This window comes from Microplitis mediator, chromosome 4, assembly GCF_029852145.1.
Source record: "Microplitis mediator isolate UGA2020A chromosome 4, iyMicMedi2.1, whole genome shotgun sequence".
Taxonomy (NCBI): domain Eukaryota; kingdom Metazoa; phylum Arthropoda; class Insecta; order Hymenoptera; family Braconidae; genus Microplitis; species Microplitis mediator.
The window spans coordinates 9,630,235-9,651,733 of NC_079972.1; the positions used below are offsets into that span (position 1 = coordinate 9,630,235).

The 21,499-nt window shown below is 30.1% G+C and overlaps 1 protein-coding gene across 3 annotated transcripts in view; it reads right to left on the reverse strand.

Moving 5' to 3' along the window:
* The window catches only part of LOC130666554 (uncharacterized), a 255,052-nt gene that overhangs the window by 160,607 nt on the left and 72,946 nt on the right, over positions 1–21,499 (reverse strand). The gene's annotated exons all lie outside the window — the stretch shown is intronic.

The following is a 21,499-nucleotide window of genomic DNA, read 5'->3' on the forward strand; positions in this document are numbered from 1 at the left end:
CAACTGATTATTATGAAATTTAACAAAGAGATAAAAATCATTGTTCCAGATACAGTGGGAATTTTATTTTAATTCAAAAAATCGCTTTTAATTCGGGATTTTAACGGGATACATTCGAGATAAAAATTTTTCTGGCAAAAATTACATGTCGGATAATAAACGAAAATTTCTGTTCTATGGATGGTTGCTATATTTTTTTACAATAATTATTGTTAATATAACGAGATAAAAACGGGAAAAAAAAATCTGAAAACATCCAAAAATAACGCGTTGTAGTCTATATTTTTAACGAAAATGATTTTGTTCAAAGCAAGATTCATTTTTCATGCATTGTGTATCACTTCACATTTGACGACTTTTTTAAGTCAAAAGTATGAAAAGAAAATTACTTGTATATTAAATATCAAGAAGTACTTTACCAAATATATATATAACGGTAACAAGGTCATATAACAAAGAAAAAAATTATTTTTCTAAAAACGTTGGAAACAGTAATTTACTATAATTATAATTATTATCAAGCAACTTAAGCCCAGGACTTATTTTAGCAAAATTTATTTCCAAAAATACTTTTTTTTCGACGCTTCCATATTCAAAGAACAAATAAAATTACGGCAATAGCATTAAAATTTTTTTTTATTTTTTCTAAATGTAAACAAGAAATAAACAATTTCATGTATTTAGAATAAATTTTCCCTCAGCGTTTCCATTCAACCCAACTCTCCCTTATTTAAAAAATAAAAAAAAAATCTATTTAGAAAATGGTCTCAAGAGAGTAAAAGCACGCACGCTGTCATCTAGATTTTTACGACGTACTATAGCGTAACGGAAGTCGATAAAAGAAGCTCTCGGTGCAGCAATTAATTACAAAACGTTCACTACCGCAGTACTGGGCAATAAAGTATACCTTTACGCTACTTTGTGCGACCGACTGTAACTACTCGGGGGTACGGCACACACGTACCAGTAACATCGCACAGTACATAACATACTTCAATCTATACGTACAAAATTTAACTCCCAAATGGTTATTCTTGATGGATAGCATTGCTCTCATAAAAAATTATCTGCATACACATTCCGTTCAGTTTTAGCTACGATCAGATCAATTTACTTTTAGTAAACATGACGCAATATCCATTCTCGGTCGAAACAAATTAACTTTCAATAACTAACACAGCGCAATTCAACATCCGCTGGAAATATGAGCCCAGCATAAATATCGAAACAATATTTATAATAATGATAATAATTTTTTTTATTACACCTGCATTGAAACTGCGAGTTTTAATGCTTGTTAAGCCAGATTAAACAATAGCCAATTTCAGATCAATAAAATTTAGCGAGCAGAAAATTCTGACTTCATTGCGTTCCTGTCAGAAACGCAGTTATTTGTTTGCTGCAAACCTCTAAATATTTGTGTCATTTTAATAACCAACCAACTGACAATTCGGTTTGAAAAATTGAAAAAAACGAGCCATTGTTTTCTCTGTTAAATTATTTAAAATGTATATTAAAAAGTACATTTATAATTAAAATTCTTTACACCAATATCTCGGCTCTATGGCAGCCTAGTGGGTAGTAGAAAAGTTTTCTAAATTAGAAGACGCGAGTTCAATCCCGAAATAAGTCTTGAGTTTTTTAAAACATAAATTGGAATGTAAAAATATTTAGTAACACACTACAATTTATAAAAAAAGTATATGTTTAGTATGATAAAGTGCCGTCTTGAATCAAGGAGCTAAATGTACCTGAAGGTCGGAACGTTTTTTGCGGAACGAATATAAAAAAAAAATGAAAAGTCAAAAATCTACTAGAACTGAATTTTGGAAAAGTTTCGGACGTCATCCGAAAATGGCAGGCCACCCCCAACTACCCCTTAAGTCGCCTTTAGCTACAAATTTCATGAATTATTTTCATTTTCGTTACGTGAAAAACATTCCGATCTTCAGGTACATGCGCTGATGTGTCATACCAAGAGAATGATATATTGAGGACGAGAATATCGCACTCTTGGATGAAGAATAAATATTCTTTCATTAAAATTAAAATACTTAAATGAAGAATTTTATCGTTTCTCATGCAAGTGAACATTGTCTCTAATCAAAAAAACATAATGACTTAAAACAAGAATTCGATTCCGAAGAAAAAAAAATTTTCCCGAAGAAAAAAAATGTTTTTTCTATGCCATTTAAAACCGAATGATGTCAGCACTCGGATTCCACTTGGGCAGTCAACCACCCTCGTCTGAAATCTTCTTGTTTCATCCCTTGTCATTCAATTTATAGGTAATATTTATTATTAATAACCATTCGATGCCTTATATTTTATTTATACATTCGACGTCTTGTATTTTATTTATAAATAGTATGTTTAGTTTTATTGAAACGAACATAAATTAATAAAAATATATAAATAAAAAAGTTTATCGAATATTCATTTAAAAAGCTTTACTCATAATTTATTACATAGCTCAATTGAGATTCGGTTCCCGAAAATAATGTTTAAGCCCTCCAAAAACTAGGGTCTTTACAAAATACGTTAGTTGAATTTATAAGAGACTAATGTGATCAATTGTGCGTAGGTCTTCTCTGCCTTAGATTTTTTATGCTTCGCGTCAAGAATTTAGATGAATTTTACTTTTGTATTCCATTATAGTAATGAAAACTTTATGTTAACTGTATAGTGAATAATGAATCTCAGGAAATTACGATCAATAATTCAATTATTTAGTAATATTATGAAGAATGATAAAAATAAGGAAATGATTCATGTAATAAATAAGTTCCGTCAAAAATAATCAAGACAAATATCCTCTAGCCATAATATAATTACCAAAATATTCATGAGGAAGAATGACCGAATTCAACACTTGTATGTCTACAGATATTTTTTAATGAAATGTATGTAGTTCTGATAAAACTTCTTTCTGTTCTTTTTGTTTTTGAGTTGGTCAAAAAAATAAATGTGGGTATTTGGCACAAATGCTTAATTATCTTGCGAATAATAATTTTAAAAGTTCTTTAAAATTTTTTAGCTGTAAAAACATGTTGACTCTTAACAAAAAATAATTCGAGCCGGGTAAGTCCATTCAATAAATCTTAGCGATTGCATCTGACTGATCGTACCATTAACTTCGAAGCACTTGGTCGTCATTTGGGATCCCTTTATAATAAAGGATCTTGAGGAGGCAACACACTGAAGATTCATCGTAAATGTCGGTGAGAAAATAAGTTTGCAGCGTGGATTTGTAAGAAAAAAAAGATCAAAAAAGAAGAGAACGCGGTGTAATAAAAACAAAGATGAAAAAATAAAAGATGAGTGAGGAAAAAAAAAGGAAAGGAAGAATAAAAATGTCATTCAGAAAGGTCAAACGGGAAAACCGATAGCTTTGACATGAGTTTCTGCTCCCAGTTTTTGGGCTCACCGCGACTATTTTCTCGGCTCACAAGATACTTTTACTTTAGTTCGTATATTTATTACCCCGTGTTGACACTGCCAATAACCGGAATCCGACAAATCCACTTAAAATAAATCCACGTATTTTTTTCCAATACACTTTTACACCATTTTGTTACTGGCCTTTTTTTTTTTAATTTTTACTTCCGGGTAGCGAGAGTCGTAATCATTAAATAGAACATTCTGTAATAAGCTATCGATTATTTTTATTTTTTCTCTACTCGGTCTGAGGTAATAATAGCAAGTGATATTTTATAAAGTTTTCTTATAGCAATCGATCAAGTGAATTCGATGTAGAGTAATTTATATAGAAATAGACGACAAGATGAGCATTCGATTTACGCTATTTCAAGACACTGAAACTGGAACGAATCTTAAAATGTATAGAAATAAAAATATTACGTGTATGGATGTCTAGTCTATTTCGAACTATAGTACTGACGAACAATGTCAATGTTTCCAATAATCTATTTTATATATATATATATATACCTATACAATAACAATAAATTATATTTCTTTATCGAAACTCATTTCATCTAATCCAACCTTCACTCTCACAAATCGATCTCTTTAGTAAACTTTATAAAATAAATAAATTTAACTTTACTAAGGATTACTTTTAAATAATAATATTTTCATTCGTGGAAGTAATTTTTAAGTAGTAAATAGATTCAATTCTATAGTTAAGTTTAAACGATTCGTATTAAGCTAATAACCGTGAAAAACTTTAATACTAAAAGCAAATTTCCGCATAAAACATTCAAACACAAAAACGGCAAATACACGTAATATCCAAAGGATTACTTTAATCTAGTATATCCCATGGTAAAAAAAAATAGTGTATGCGTAAGGTAAATTTTATTCCACTAAAAAAACCATAAATTTGTTTTTACAACTACATATTTATATAATTGTTTTTTATTTGCTTGTTGATTTAAATAGTGAAAAAAATGAAACTTGCAAAAGTACCGGAACAAAAATATGAATATATATTTTATCTCTTTGATTTTATTTTTTATTTAGTACCTTTATTTACTTTTTATTTTATTTATTTTTTTAGCAGGTTTTTTCGTAATCCAACAACGTATAAAAGCCGTATAAAAATTTCATTTAAAAGGCTTTTTGTTTCCTGTTTTTCATGTTCTCATTTTTGTTCATTGTTTTTATATTTTTTTCTCGAGTATTGTCCAGTTATATTTTTTTTATTTATCTATTTATTTTTTTTATACTTTATTTCATTTATTTATTTTTTTCACGGTAATCTAGCTGGCACATGAGTTGAATGTTACGATGACAAGGCTTGTCCAGGTGCGAGCACTCAATGGAGGTTGCGTGGTTTTATTCATCTCACTCTGGCTTTAGCTCTTCCGTCTGTTTCCATTATCAAATCGTGATCGAATATCGAAAGCTCTATCGCTAGTTTCGCGGCTCGTTCACTAGCCCATCTTGTTCCCATTTAACGTTCACGAACGATCGGATGGAAACAGGTTTATCCTAAAACGCTCACCCAACACGTTCAATGTTCCTAACTCTCATCGCCCAATCCTCTGATTTATATTTCAGCTATCCTCCTCTCTCTCTCTTTACCCAGCAATCCTTAATGTGTGTATGCATGGTCCAGTGAAAATTCCGTCGTCGCTTTTAGCTCTGTGTACGCTGCACAGAATGTCCGTAGTCATTGCTATCGTTGAGATGACAACGAACGAGAACGTAAATCGGCAAATGCTTCCTATCCACGTTAAAATTGTATAGTCAGCGCGTAATGTGCATCAATTCATATTTTCATTCATTAAAAATATTTGTGAGGCAAATTAAATTACAAGTTAATTTTTGGAATTAATTTATATTCAATAGAAGATGCACTGTAGAAATTTTTGGGAGTGAACGCGGATTAAACCCGGAGTGAATGTATAGCGGATGACTGTTTATTGCACAACTCAATTGCGAAGCCATAAGATGTGTTCTGCAAACGCTTACTTGGTTCTACCTGATTCACTCACGTAAAAATCATATTTACATTTATTTGAATATGCTCGGCTAGATCAAAATTCGTACCGTTCGAAAGATTATTTATCAATGAACGAAACGAAGACAATTTTAAGTCACTGTTTTTAAAAATAATGTTTGAAAATAAAGAAAAAAAATGCAATAAAAACCTGTGACGTCCGTTAGTATGTACGGATGTTGGTAAACACAATAACTTAAAAAATATACAATCGATTGATCTATTTTATTTTTTATTACATTTTAATTCTTAAATAGAAGAACCCTTTTAAAAATTACTATCTAAATCTTTTTTGTTTAATTATACACGGAGAAAAATGTTGGCTCGTAACCTACCAATTTTTATTATGCTGTCGACAAAACTTGAAACAGGAATTGAAGTATCCAAAAAATTACTATGCTCATACAAAAAATTATTATGCTGTGCCACGATACTGACTACGCGCGAGAATCTTATCGATAAGCTTTAATAAAAATTACTTTCATGCATTATAATAATTATGATGCGGCATAACAATTTTTTATAAGAGCATAATAACTTTTTGGATGCTCTACTTCCTGTTTCAAGATTGGTCGGCAGCATAATAAAAATTGGTAGGTTTTGAGGTAACATTTTTCTCCGTGTAATTAATAAAAAGTTAAGACTGGCAATTTATGGAAAAATTTAGCTGCCATTTTTTATCATTATTATCATTATATTTTTAAAAAATTATTTTTTGCATACAAGAACACCATCAATTGATGACTTTTTAAATAAGCAAGTGAGTTGTGCATGTTTGGATTTTACAATTTCTAATTTAATTTCTTCGGAGTGAAATTAACTCCTAAAGGAAGATTATTTTAATATTAAAACTCCGAATCGCAGTAAATGCGGATGATTTTTTTCAAGACTCCGGAAAACCGAGTGATGGAAGTAATTCGGATTTTTAAAAAATCCGTAATCATTCTTAATTCACTCTCAATTTTTACAGTGAGGTAAAAATCAATAAGTATCATAGTAAAAATAAAATAACAAAATTTTCGATTAAATTCTTATAAATGACAAAAAGTTGATTTTTTCTAAACCTGAGTATCTATTAAATTAGATTTTTACGTCACAATAGTTAATGATAAAAAAAAATGTAGGTCAGTTCATTAAATTCTTCTATTGTATTCAAATTGAAATATAAAATTTTAAACTTATAAAGTAAAATGATTTTACGGTTTTGTTTTATTCTTTTTATTTTTATTATTCTGGATGGTAAGAAAAAAGTTTTCAAGAGAATAGTCTAGTGAAAAAGTTAACACAATTGACTTCTCTTGAAGATCGTAGAACGAAAATGGGTCTCGGCTTCTTTATACTAAAAATTAAAATGCATGCGGCATTTTTTAGAGACCTCAGTCTCAATGTCATTTAAAAAATAATTCCTGAACCGCAAAAATAATGATATCTTTTATAAAAATTCAAGTAAAAAAATTTATTTAAAAGACTTAAATAAATAAATAAATTTTTATTTTATATCAAAAACAGACAGATTGAATAAATATAAGCAATTAATAATGAAAAATATTATTTTAACTTTCTTAAGGCTCGTAAGTATTTCAAGAGTGTGAGATAAAATATTTCGTAGTGAAGAAAAAAAAAATAATCAGAATAATAAATAAAAAACGTAAAAAATGGAAAAAATCTTATGACTCTATGAGCTTGAGGGCGCGATACGACCAATCACGGAGTAGATAAAAATCGCGCCAACACGCGACACACCAGAGTGACTTTAATTGCAAAGCACGGATCGATTTGTCGCCAGCATGACCCTTACCGCGATGTAAGCAAGAGCAAGACTTTATTTTTCCCGCGTGTTGCTTTTACTCTAGACACACTTATGCACGCACCCGAGCCTATTTGCCACCTTCCGCTTCCACTTAATTACTTTTTTCTTTCTTCCCTCATTTATTTTTCCCTTATACAAAAACGTACTCACCGACTAATAAAATTACTTTCTATACCCAAAAATTTTAAAATTTATTTAAACACCTGAAGTGTCACCAAAACTCAGGATGTCAATTTAAATAATTAGTATCGAATTTATTATTCAATTATATTAATAAAAAGGTGTCACTAAAACTCAGAATGTCAATTTAAATTATTAGTATCGAATTTATTATTCAATTGTATTAATATACAATTTGGAAAATCCAAAAGTGCACACCTCAAATGCTCGTGTAATATTTTGAGTAGTTAATTTACTTTTATCAATTACTGAACCACGTATTTATTTTTAAACTAAAAAAAAGTTTTATCTGTTTAATTAACACGAAATATTTTTTGACAGTACGATACTGGCAATTCGTGTTTACCTACTGAGAAGAAAAGTTAAATAACTATAATAGCAAAAATAATCAAAATAAAACCAACCTCATTACGTTCAAAGGGTAACGGTAACCGACTTTCAATTCAATTTAATTCACGAAAACCTAAAATGAGTCTTTGGCGTTTTTTAAAACCTTAACAGAGGGCTAGAAATTTCGTATTTTCAAGCATTCTAATTCGTCTCCGAGAAAAATTGTTTTAAAGTTCTGATTTACTCTACGAGTGCAACAAAGATAGTCCTGTTTATTTTACTGAGGGTGAGAAAGAGGTCCGGTAGCGTATCCCCTTAATTTTTAATTTAATTTAAATGCTCAATTTAAAAATTTTTTCCCGCGAAAAAAATAGCCGCTTTCAATTTACACCACCAGGTGTCACATTGAAAGTGATCAAGTCTCAACAGTAAAAAAAAAAAATAATGAGCCCTCACAAGCGTGGAATCGAGGTACTACAAACTCTGTACATCTATTTGTGAAGAAATAATGGCGACTTAGTTATTAGTTAAAACCATCAATTTTGGGTTTTATTTAATTATTCATGTACGTGTCGGTTTACAATAGTAATATTCGATGGGGTACCTAAGAATTAGAAACCGAAGCTAATAAAAAAAAAATCAAGTGATTCATCAACTCTTTCAAGATATCGTGCTCACAAACGTACAGACCAACTGACGTCCAAATAAAATTTTTTTCATTAAACTTTTTTTTAATAACAGTCTAACCCAGTGAACACATGACCTTATTTTGACGTCATACGTAGGTCATAGCAATGTCACGACATCTGATGTAAATTTGATGTCAATCTGACGTTCTACATGACTTTAATATGATGTAATGCTTGTGACATCATATTGATGTAAGCATGACTCTTGTACGACGTCACAGTTATGACTTATGTATTACGTACGTTTGACATAGAATCTACATCACATTGTTATGTAGTAATAAAGTCATTATCCGTACATCATAATGACGTAATTTTAAAATCATACATTTATGTCAGTAGCAAAGTCACGGTTATACGTAATATGGATGTCACTCTTAAATCATATCTTTACATCAATGACAAGTCAGTATTTTACGCAATGCTGATGTAATGTCCGAGTCATAGTTTTTTATCATCTATTTATTGAAATAAAACAATCATAGAATGAATTTTCAAATATGTGTAAATGTGTAAAAATAACAACTAAACGTCGAACATTTTTGGGGTCAAAGTAATCGATAAACTCGATAATAGATTATTCAGACGTTTTAGATTAAAACATTAGCGAGTATAAAAAAATTAACTTTATTTTTTTAAATGATATATCGAAAATATCATTTAGGATGACAAAGAAAATGTAACGACAGTTTGAACTCTTTTGCTATTATGATTTTAAAGTTTAGTATAACAATTTTTCAATCGATTGAATTTCATACGATTTTGTGAAATTATTTAATATTTCGCAAAATTTTATATAAGATTTTTTAAATTTCACATCACAACAAAAAATTGAAAAATATGATGAAACTTAATGAAGTTTTATACAATTATCATCGAGGCCAACAAATATTACTTCTATAAAATTTCATATAAGTTCATGGAGTTTTTTAAATTTTGTAAAAATCCATCACGAAAACTTATTAACTCTGTCTTTTCCGGCATTTCATTCTAAATACATCAATTAAGCACGAGATTTGAACTCTCGTGATGTGGACCAGTGAGCAACGTTCAGGACTACCAGCCAAGAGGAGCCGTGTTCGAACCCAGCAGACGCCCAGGATTTTTTCATCATTTAACGTTATCTAATCTTGTTTCAGAATTCACAATGCGTTCGCGCGGTAATAATCAAATCAAAAATTCGGTATTTCATTTTATTTTTTTCTTTTTCAAAATATTTTTTTCGAATTGATAATTTTGATATCACCCGTATGTCATATTGACGTCATAGAAGGTCACACAGACATCACATTTACATCATGCATACGTCATTAGTTTTACATCATAATCTTACGTAAAAAAGTGGGAAATAATGAGTCACACCTGACTCATTCGTGACTTATATCTTACGTAAATGATGACATAGCGTAACGTCACTCTGACGTCAAATTTACGTCAATGTGTTTACTGGGAAATAAAAAAACTTATAACTATGTCACAATTATTCATTGGAGTTTCTATCTGCTATTAGTGCTTTTGTTTTTAATTAAATGCTATACAAAATTAGCGGTGATGATTGAAGTTGCCCGAAACTCAGTTTTAAAATTTGGTGACAGTAAAGCACTACCTCCCGCTTCGCGTTTGCGGTGTGCAATATTCTACAACTTATTAATATTTATTTCCTGCTACTCCAAAGTATGAAAATAAACTTTGTAGACTTATTGAATAAATTTGATACATGATTTTTACATTGACTTTAATAATTATTTATTATTAATCAAAACAAGTTCTTTCATAACTTTGAAAAATTAAAGTTTGAAATAATAATCCGATGGAAATTCTTCAACACTTAAAGCATGATGCAGGCGTAAAAAATGAGGTAAAGTAAAAAAAGAAAAAAATGAAGAAAGAAATGAGAGTAACGCTTTTGAAAGTTAAACTTGCTGACGGATAGACGTTTTGAAAAGTTCAAATCCTCACAACTCAGTTCGCCGCCGACTTTACAACATCATGTTCCGCTAAAAAAGTTTCTCAGTTACTTAGTTTCCTCCTCTAGTTCTCACAGTTGACGTTCTACGAGTTTATTTATTTTTGAACACGATATTCACTCATTTAATGTTTTTCTTTCACTCTAAATAGAGACATCAATTGCTGATAGAAAAAAACCCTCGTGTAATTAAATAATACTGCGGTAGACGTGGTTGTAAATAAATTATAAGCCCGAGCAAAAAAATAATAAAACTCTTGGGTCTTAGCAGAAAAACGTCTGGGAAAAAAAATTCATATACTTTTTTAATAAGCTACGTTATTTACCGGTTAAATGAATGTACTACAGTGTTGTTACCTACTGAATCTCTTCAAAGTCCTAAAAGAGTTGTATACAAGCTTCTTCATCGTATAAAATTCTCTTTAGGCTCTTTTGAGAGTTTTAAGTCGCCGGAAGATACTGGTCTTTTGACTACTACGAAGTTTTTTTTTTCTTCTTATTTTAGTGACAAAAAAATTACATTTTATACATATATTGAAGCTTAAAAACACCCAAGGCGATTTTCTTCTTCGCATCTCAACGCAATCGGGAACTAATTTTGTCTTTTAAAAATAAAATAAAACTAAAGGAGGTTAAAAATAAAAATAAAAATAAAAAAAAAGTAAAAGGGCAACTCGAACTAAACTCAAGTTTGAATCCAATGGAACGCACCAGCGCGTGGAAACGAGTCGATAAATTACGATCACTGTGTATCCGAGTCGCGAGAACCGAAATGAAGTTTTATCGAGTAGTCGATCGAGCTTTATCGAAAGCTCGAGAGTCTCTAATCGAATTTTGCGAGCTTGAACTTTCGTTGCCGTTTATCCGTGGTTACCATTCTATGTACTTTTATATATCTATATATTATATACATATACTACAGTTAGTGCTACTTGGTCGCTCTGGCAGAGTCGTAATTACATGTCGAATGATTTAGTCGGAGGCTAGCCGTGCGGCAAAGTACGCAGACGAGAATCTCGTTAAAGTTACTTTCAACGTATCATGCTTCAATGGGATATGTTGTTATTAAATTAAAAAAAAAAAAATTTCAATATTTTTAAAGTTAAAAAATTTAATTAATTATTTCATTCAACTGTCAATTAACTTTGTCTACCGATTTTGTCGATGAAAAAATTATTAAAAATTAATTTATCGTATAACAAATTTATACCAGTGACTGATTATTTTTTCTTCCATTCCATTCAATTTTATATTTATCCATTTTATATTACTCGCTGTATTAAGTACATTAATAATGGTACAATTGGTCAATTAAATTCAATAACTTTAAATTCATTTTTTCATTTAAATTAAATAAAAATATTATTTGCGCTCATTGTGACAGATTATTTAGTTCAATTAAATAAATCATTTTTTAAATACTGTTTTCCGTACAGAATTATTGGAATAAAAATATTTATCACTGCTCTCTCTACACAGTAAGAAATGCATGGCGTTCAACACCATGCTGGTATGGTCTCAAGACAGATACTAAAATAGTATGTGAAATATTCCAAGACAGTATTGTAACGAGTCCCAGAAGTATGGTTTATTTACTATACTCTATAGTACTGGAGCTATTGTATTGCTCACATGTATGCATAGCAGACATGGCGAAACAGCATGGCCCTGAGATCCATGCTACAATGCCGAGGGCACAATGCACTAGTTTTTCCCGTCATAATTTTTGGCGTGTCTATTAATGTATACTATCGTATTACCACCAAAACTATATAGATGTCGTTAGAATAGGTTTATCGGTCAGAAGCAATGTGGATACGGCAACGCAGTGTGGGCCTGACGGCCATACTGACATTGCGGCGTCCGCGACAACTATTGCCAATGTTACTATTCCCGCAATAGTTGAATCATCTAAGCATACAATTTTATAACCTATAAAAATCTTCGATACCATACAATATGGCGTTGACGCCCATACTGGCATAGTGATATCCGCAAAATATTTCTTACTGTGTAAAAACGAATTAGTGAAAATCACGTGACAATCACTATTTGGCAGTGGATAATCACTTATTTCCAGTGAAAAGTATACCACTATTCGAATTAGTGACATACTTTTTACTAGTAAACAGTGAGTAGTCACTATTCTTACACAGAAAAAAAATTTATCGAGTCAAGAAAATATTTTTGAAGACAAACGTTTTTGGGAACCAAGTCAAGATTTTCTTGAGCCAAGAGAATTTGTCTTGGTTAAAAAAAATTCGTCTTGGTCGGAGAAGATTTCTGCTTTATCTAAGAAAATTTAGGTCTCCAAAAAAGATTTCTTGAATCAAGAATATTTACCTTCAATCGAGAATTTTTTTTTGTGCACTGTTTCAAATTTAAGAGAGTATCTGCATCGAAAATTTAAATTCCTGAGTTGTTTGGCAGGAAAAAGTCGCAGTTTCCTGTCATGAGAGAAATCTTTGATTTCTTCCCTAGAGCATAAAACGTCTAGTTTCTGCCTTCATTTCAATCCTGTCAGACTTGTAATTTTTTTACTTTTTTTATGGTGAACTTCAGAATAATCATATATCATTCTATATACCCAACCAAGTTGACAGGTGAATTCGTACATACGCTATTGCTCTTAGATTGTCTAGTTTTGACTGATTCCGGACATTTAAACTTTGAGCTCCAATGCAAATAATTATGAAAAATATATTGTGCGTCTGTTGCATCCTTGCCACACAATGAAATTTCTTCACCTCAATTATTAAAACACAAATAATTTATCAACACACTCTTGTTCGGAATAAAATTCCCTTAAAAAAATGAAAACATTAAAAATCAATTTCTCCATAATTTAAAAATGTTGGTCCCTCTAAAAAATAACCAGATTATATAAAACTTTCTTTATAAGAACAAGAAGTTATACATCATGGTTATAATGGTTATAAAAATGTATAAATATTGTTAATGTAACGATATGAGAAATGAAATGATTCAGTCGCTTAGAAAGTTGTTACTGAGTCAGCATTTTGAAATTTCACCCTATTCAATCGTGTTTCCCTTCTACACTATTTTTAACGTTATTTCATGTTGACTTAACAAAAAAAAAAGATTGAAAATAAATCTTTAAACCTCATAATTCTTCAATAAAAAAAAATCAATATCAAATTTAAAATAATACATTTTTATTTATTTTTTTATAAGAAAAATATTTACCCGAATAAAAAATCTGTTCTCATTTACAATGTCGATGTTTCGGTATAAAACTTACAAAAAAGGTAAAATAAAAAAATATACAAAAAGTTGTTACGAATCTCAATCGATCAGCGGAGACTATGGTAATAAATCTTGTCATACGTGTTGAAAATAATCAAATAAAACTTATGATAATTTTTAACGATTGCTCTAGCAGATAGCAATTTTTTATCTTTCTTTAACAAGACAAATGAGATGACAATAACTTAACTCTTCACTTCTCAAGCTCGATAACATATTTATTTTTAAAAAATAAATCACTATTTAACTACAGGGTTGTAAAATTCCCAATGAAAAAATACTACATAAACTATTATTCATTTTTTCTTTACTGTCAATCGTTCCCATTAAAAAATTCAATTCAATGGGTAATTAACGTTCCCATTAAAGATCTAAATTTAATGGGTAATGAAAATTTCACTATAAAAAAATTATATTTCATAGTTATAAGAATTTTTAGCCATTAAGAAATTATTACATTTACTGGTTAATGGAAAATTTCGCCATCAAAATATTAAATTTAATGATTAATGGGAAATTTTGCGATTAAAAAACTTAAATCAATAGCTAATGGAATCACTAATGTATTAAAAAAAGTAATACATTATTTACAACCCTGTTTAACTATAAAAAAAAAACTTGTAATCACAGGAACAAAAAAAATCTTTGATCGATTGAACAAAAATCCACGGAATTCTTATCGTTAAAATTTTTTTTTAGATTCTTATTAACAACAAAAAATAAAATTTAAAAAAAAATCGAGTAATTTAGCTCGAACTTTAAAGTAAAATCTGCTCATGAAAGAAAATAATAAAAAAAAGTAAACTCTTGAAAACGAGGACCTACATTTCAAAATATCGACTGTCGTATCTCTTAAAAGCTCTCCTGTCTGAATGGTATACGGATGTGCTGGAGATCCCGGATCGAATCCCCATGTGAGCTTCAAGATTCAAATTGGCTTGAGTTCACGTCCCGAGAGAAAAAACGACCGTGAGATGCAGCTTGGGGTAACTCTTCTAGAGAGATTTTCTTCTTACTTTGTATTTTTATTTTTCTTTTTATTATATTTTTCTTACATCTCTCGATCATCCTATCATTTTGTGTATACAACAGATAACACCTACTTTAGCTACTAGTAAGTGGATTTTTAAAATGTTTCATTAGTTCACAAATTATAATAATTAAAGAAAATTTCAAGTGCATAATTCAAGAGTAATTAAATGAAGAAGTTATAATCCATACTTATAAAATGAGGATGGTTAATTTTTTTTTGCATCGCTAATAACTTAAAAACCGCAAAACTTTTTGGTATAGAATTTTCACCACAGCGACGCTCCAAAAAGATTATAGGTCATTCATTATAATTTACTTTAATATGCTTTACTAATTTCACGCCGATAAAAAATAATTCTAATAAACTCCGCAATCACTCCGAATTCACTTTTTATTTTTTACAGTACAATTCACTATATAAAAATATTTATTCAATTAAATTTTTATACGAAATAATTTGAAAAAAAAATCTGAAAAACGGTTGACTCTACAGAAAACCCCAAAACTTCTCGCTGTTTTCGAACTCAGGAAGCTGAGTCTAGATTTTCTATAGAATTTCTTAGACGACGATTCTAATTAAAATTAAGGCGTCCGATAGATGCTTGAAGGCCTAGGGGGTATCAGGAAAGTCTTTTGGCAGAACGCTAGCCCATAGAAGCGAATAAACAAAAATTTCTTCTCTTCGAGATCAAAAAATTGATAGACACGACAGAACATCCATTTCACTGAAAAACAATAATTTTTTCCGACGATATCTTTGAAACGAATCAACCAATTCGAGCGTTCTTGGTGGTAATCAAAAGAGTTTCCCAAGACTGAGAACTGATTTTATTTTCAATTTTAAGTCTTGGCGAGTTCTTTCAATTGTCGCCAAGGACGTTTGAATTGATCAATTCGTTCCAAAGATATCGTCAGACAAAAAAAGTTTACACACACGGCCAGACGATGTACCTGAAGATCGGAACGTTTTTCGCGGAACGAAAATAAGAAAAAAGAAATGAAAAGTAAAAAATCTAATGGATCTAGATTTCGAAAATGTTTCGCACGTCACCCGAAAATGGCAGGTCACCCCTACTACCCCTAAATTCGCCTTTAGACACAAATTGCATGAATTATTCTAATTTTCGTTGCGTGAAAAACGTTCCGATCTTCATGTACATGCCGGACGTCCATCGCAAAATAGTCAGAATAGCCTCCTAGGACGTCAAAGCGTCGAGATCTGATGAAAACTCGATATGTAAATTAAAAACTTGCGATAAGAATATACGTATTTTTTTAAAATTTTAATTAACGCCCAGGGAAAAGGTGAGAGGGGTTTGCTAACAGAGAATAAAAGCAAGTGTTTATATAAAGTTTACATAAAACACTCAATAGAGGTATTTTAATGAACATAAACCTCAGTGTAATGTAATATCAAAAGAAGCGTTGAGAGAAAATTTTTCAGGTTATGAGCTCCCCTTTTTGCTCTTGAAAAGCGATACAAAGTCTTATATAAAATTATATTACTGTAGCAGACAATTTAGCTTGACTGCCAGAGTTTATTATTACAATGCTGTCAATAAATAACCTTTCATAACTGCAAATAAAAAATATTTTCTTAATTAAACAAAAGCCAAAAAAAAAAAAAATATCTTGCATTACATGAACAATATACTAGTGCAATAAAAACAAAAATCATAAGAAGACTAAGAAGAAAGAAGAGAAAAGGTGAAACAATTTTCATTAAATGAAATTTTCCTTCTGTTATTAATAATGCATTACATCTCATTGTTTTAAGATTAATTAATTTTGTAACTCGGTCGAAAGTTCAACCACAATAACCATTTATTATGTTTAGTTTTATTCAATAACACGTTTCACGTTATTGCTTTCTTAATATTAAATACAAATAGTTACGTGTTTTTCAAAATTATTGAATGGATTTTTTTTTTTTTTAAATGACAGGAGAAAAAATTCACCTTTTTTGATCCTGATTATGCTGGATATTTTTTTTGCTAACATAATATTTTTTCCCATTTTTATGCAAATCTTCAAAAAAAAAATCAAAATTTTCAAATACTTTATTTTTTGTAGTTTTCCTTTATTATTTTTTTTTTTTAAGAAAAAAAAAATGATTGAATTATTCTTTTAATTTTCGTACGAAAACAAATACTTTAAAAAGAAATTATAAAGATTTTCAAAACTCCTTGATTTTAAATCCTATTAAGTTTTTCTAATATTTTCCTTTACTGTTAAATTTCGTAACAAGCAAAATATTGGTACAAAAGAATCAAATAACGACATTAAGCTTCAAAATAAAATTATTTTCATTATAAAGTTACAAAAAACGTGTAAAAGGTTTCTGTGTTCATTCACCCTTAAATACTAACACTCAACACACGGATGTGGTTTACAACTTCATTGAGTCTCTAAGTGTCTCATAGTCTAGGAGAATTAAAAAAAGTCTGCCTTATTTTTTTGAACTCTTTCTTTCTTTTATTATATATTTTTTTTTTTTTTTTTTTTTTTTCATTACAACTGGTGGTGAATTCACGTGATGTCAATGACAAAGCGAAATAACCACTGTGAGAGTAAAATAAAAAATAAAAATAATATAAAAAAGAGAGAGAAAGGCGAGAAGGCGTAGGTTGTCGAGCAAGCTTCTTCAATTGTACAGCAGCACAAAAGTTGAAGTGATGCAGAAGCCAAACTGGAAACGAGGCACTTGACAAAGTGTGGTGAAAGTAAAGGTAAGGGAGGTTGTTGGGTAGTACAGTACAGTCTTACAGTAGTAATAGTGATAGTAGACTACTACTAGTGGGCGATAGTGGTGATAGTAGTGGTAGTTTGTAGTTGTACAGGATGAAAAAGAAGAAAGAGCCGTTGAACGTGCTTGACGGTTCTCTAAAAATGTAGACGAGAGTGAAAGAGCTATGAAAACACGTCAGAGAAAAAAATATCATACAGCAGTTGCCTTGGCTCCAGAGCCAGCAGTTTTGAGTCTGAGGAATTTGGGACAAGCCCAAATCTATGAGAAAATTTTATTGTATATTCAAGACATGTTTCGACTTAAAAATTCACGAGTCGATTGAGAAGAGGGCCGACTAAAACTTACATCAGCTATGGAAACATTTTAAACAAAAGAATTGGAAAGGAAAAGAAGATTACCAGCAAAATCCCACACAAATTTCATTCTACCCACACTCAATATGTACCTAAGACTTTGAACGACCGCCACGTGACACAGATCATCACGTAACACCAAATCCCTTATTTTTTCACTTAAACTTATTTATAGAAAAGGTAATTGCTATAATTTTACCACCGCTCATTCTATTGGTTTTACTCTGGGCTTATTCATTTAAAAGTTTTTATCTCGAAAATAATATTTATTTATTTATTGATGAAACGTCATTTTTTATTTGATGAAAAAAATAGTAATTAATATTGAGTGAAAAAAAATACGACCAAACAAAATGAAAAAAAAATTTTCGACATTTTTTTAACGCGGCCTATGACCCAAATCCGACAGTAATTTAAAAAAAAATACTCAGCACTAAATTTAAAACCGATGATTTTTTATTTTAAATAAAATTTAATTTAATCTGATTATTCTCCAAACTTAAATCCAGAGGATAGACTTCAATAAAATAATTATGATAAATCAAAAATTTATTTTAACAGGAGAAAAGTTTCAATTTATTGACAACTACGATAATCAATAAAATGTATCCATAATTAGTCACATCTGAGACAACCAGCAAAGTAATTATTTCTTAACATTAAAAATTAGCGGAGCTAATTCGGAGGGTAATTATTTACTTGACATATATTTTAGTAAAGCTGCGAAGAATTTAATGGGACGGATCGATAGCTACGGCTGACTGCAGAGGCAGGATCAACAAGCAGCTCTGTGACACTCGGCGAATTTAAAGTTAAAAAATATTTAAAAAAAGTAGGTTAAATTTTCTCTGATATCTTTATCAACTTTTCCTGGGTTTTCCTCAATTTACCGTGCATTCAATCACTCGACAACTCTCGCGGTGAACATCATAGAGGGATCAAGAGAGAGAGTTCAAGAGGAGGAAAGGGGTACTAAAGTACGTACAGTAATAGGAGTGAGGTCATGGATTTAAACGAGCACTAGTTTCAATATATATATATCTATATATATATGTGTGTGTGTGTGTGTGTGTGTGGCTGTAACTACATAATCGAACTGATTTCAATTTTCTGGCTGCCTAGTTTCAATACAGGAACCCCAATAAATATATATTGGTATCAGAATAACCGATAATTATTCAAAAGTTTGTAGAGCCGTTTGAATAGACACTCGGGAAATGAATATAAAAATAACAATAACGATAATAAAAAAAAAATTTAATGGAAGAGAGGAAATGTGATCTGTGATTCGGATGGTTACGATGACATAGTTTATCGGTAATTTTTCACACATGCAATATAACCAAATAGTTGTGGAAAAAAATTATAAATATCAAAATAAAGAGGATGAGAAAAAGTTTACGGAAGAGAAAGACAACACGTGATTTTTTCTACGGGTCATAAAACTTGAATTTTTCGGTCTGTCAACTTTTACTTGGAACGCAAATCCCACGTCCAGAGAATCTAAACTCTGCGATATTATTTTTTGATACAAAATATAATAAAATGATATAATTTGAATTGTGCTTGAGTATTTTGTGATTAAATAATTGTACTTTTTTTTTACTTTATGATACTTTAGTCTTTTAAATTTTGTTTTAATCGTTAAAAAATTTTTCATTCTCATTCGTTTTATTTTATTTTTGACTCGACACTCAACCTACTATTCGCGGGGCGTTCTTTTCTACTGGTAGTAATAGTAGTAGTCTAGCTCTAGCACTAGCACTTGCGGCTTTTGGGAGATTTATGTGGAGCAACGAGAGTTCGTGACGCTCTTTCGACGGCGTCACGCGGTGAGTACGCCCGGAAAATTCATGCATAACTTTCACGGTGATTCGCCTCGCAAATTAATCTCGGTGAAATGGTGAGAATGCGGTCTCGAAGCTTTATAAGATAGAATAGGACGTACGATGTCATTTTATCGAATATATATTCGTACGAGGATATCGCACTTGAAAGTAATTTTAGGAGACACAAAAATTTTTTATAACTATCCAAGAATTCGAATAAATTTGTTTTAAATTTCAAAATTTAATATGGCTTACGTTTTTCTGATTCCGACAGTTTATATTCTTAATAACTTAATAACATTAGAATTTTTTTATAAAAATATGTCAGTATGTAATGGTTTACTTTGTATTTTGATTTAAATAAAATAAGATAAATTGTTAGTTGCCGAACTTTGAGTCAAGTGTGTAGTCAAAATTAACACGCTTGCCAAATAACATTGAAACAACGTAAGCAATCTGTAGATATTTAACACACCGTGAAATGTGTTTCAAATAACTACAAAGAACTATACACTGTAAAAAAAACTGGGGCAAGTCCAGGCGGCGTAGGTGTTAAAATTTTCGGTGTTGAATTTCGACACCGAAAGCGGTGTTAAAGTAATACCGTCGCCGTTGTAAATATTCTTTGTTAAATTCGATGTTAAAAAGATTTCCCGGTGGTAAAATATTTTTCGATAATGAAAATATTTTACTTTGTGAATATTTTTACTTATTCGATCACTACAGACAGTGTTTTTATTAATTAATTCAATTATTGGTGATAGGAATGGTGGGCGTAAAACTGTGTAATTTTTAAATAAATTATATATAACATGAATAATTATTTGAATAACTACATAGCATAATTGAAATTTCCTTTAAATAATATTCATCAAATTTTTATATTTTTTTATATGTAATACACTTTTTCTAGTTTCTATACGTGGAATTTTGTTTTTACACCGATTCAACACCGGTATTTTAACACCGAGCGGTGTTAAATTGAGTCTATTTTTAACACCGCTCTTTTCACAGTGCAGTTTTACTCATGGCCTTGAACATGGAACACTTTTAATATGTGTTAAAATAATACACTTGGTTTTAGAGTGCGTTAAAGAAAAAAATTTTTTTTTATTTAAAGCAAGATAAAGTATTTTCAAAAATCAATTTTTTGCGGGTCAAAGAACAAAATATCAGAAAAACAAAATCTGGGAAAAATCAAGAATTGCAAAATCAAATCCTCGGCATTTTTAACTGTTAAAAATTAATTGCTGAAGGTTTAAATTGCAATTCAAAATAATTTTTGATAAAAAATAGTCTCGGTTATTCCGTTTAATCTACAGATCTAATCCAACGTTATAAATATTAAATTGTTTAGAACAAAGTTTCATATAATAAGAAACAAGTTTCATATTTAAAAAAATTAACGGTCTTCTTATTTAATTCGAAGAGCAAAAATTGTTTATTAATAAAATTATCGTTTGTCTGAAAAATATCAGAATAAAAAGTATAAAGAAGAATAAACAATAATTATTTTGAACTTTTAGGTATAGTATATAGTAGAATAAGATATATAGAATGCACCCACTGATGACAACTCCAGTTCCAATAACTGCTCCCGTTAATCAAATCCACACTTTCCGGCACGAGACCAATGTTCTGGCAAAACCCATGTCTGGATGTGACGTCCGGCAGCGCGAGATTTTATTTTTATTTTTACCTTCCGTTGTGGAAATCGAGAGCGTGACTTTTCCTACTTTAATATACAATTTTATTATATTTTTATTTATCTCTTTGCCAGTATTTATATTATTTTTTTTTTCTGTTTTGTTCCACACAAAATAAAAG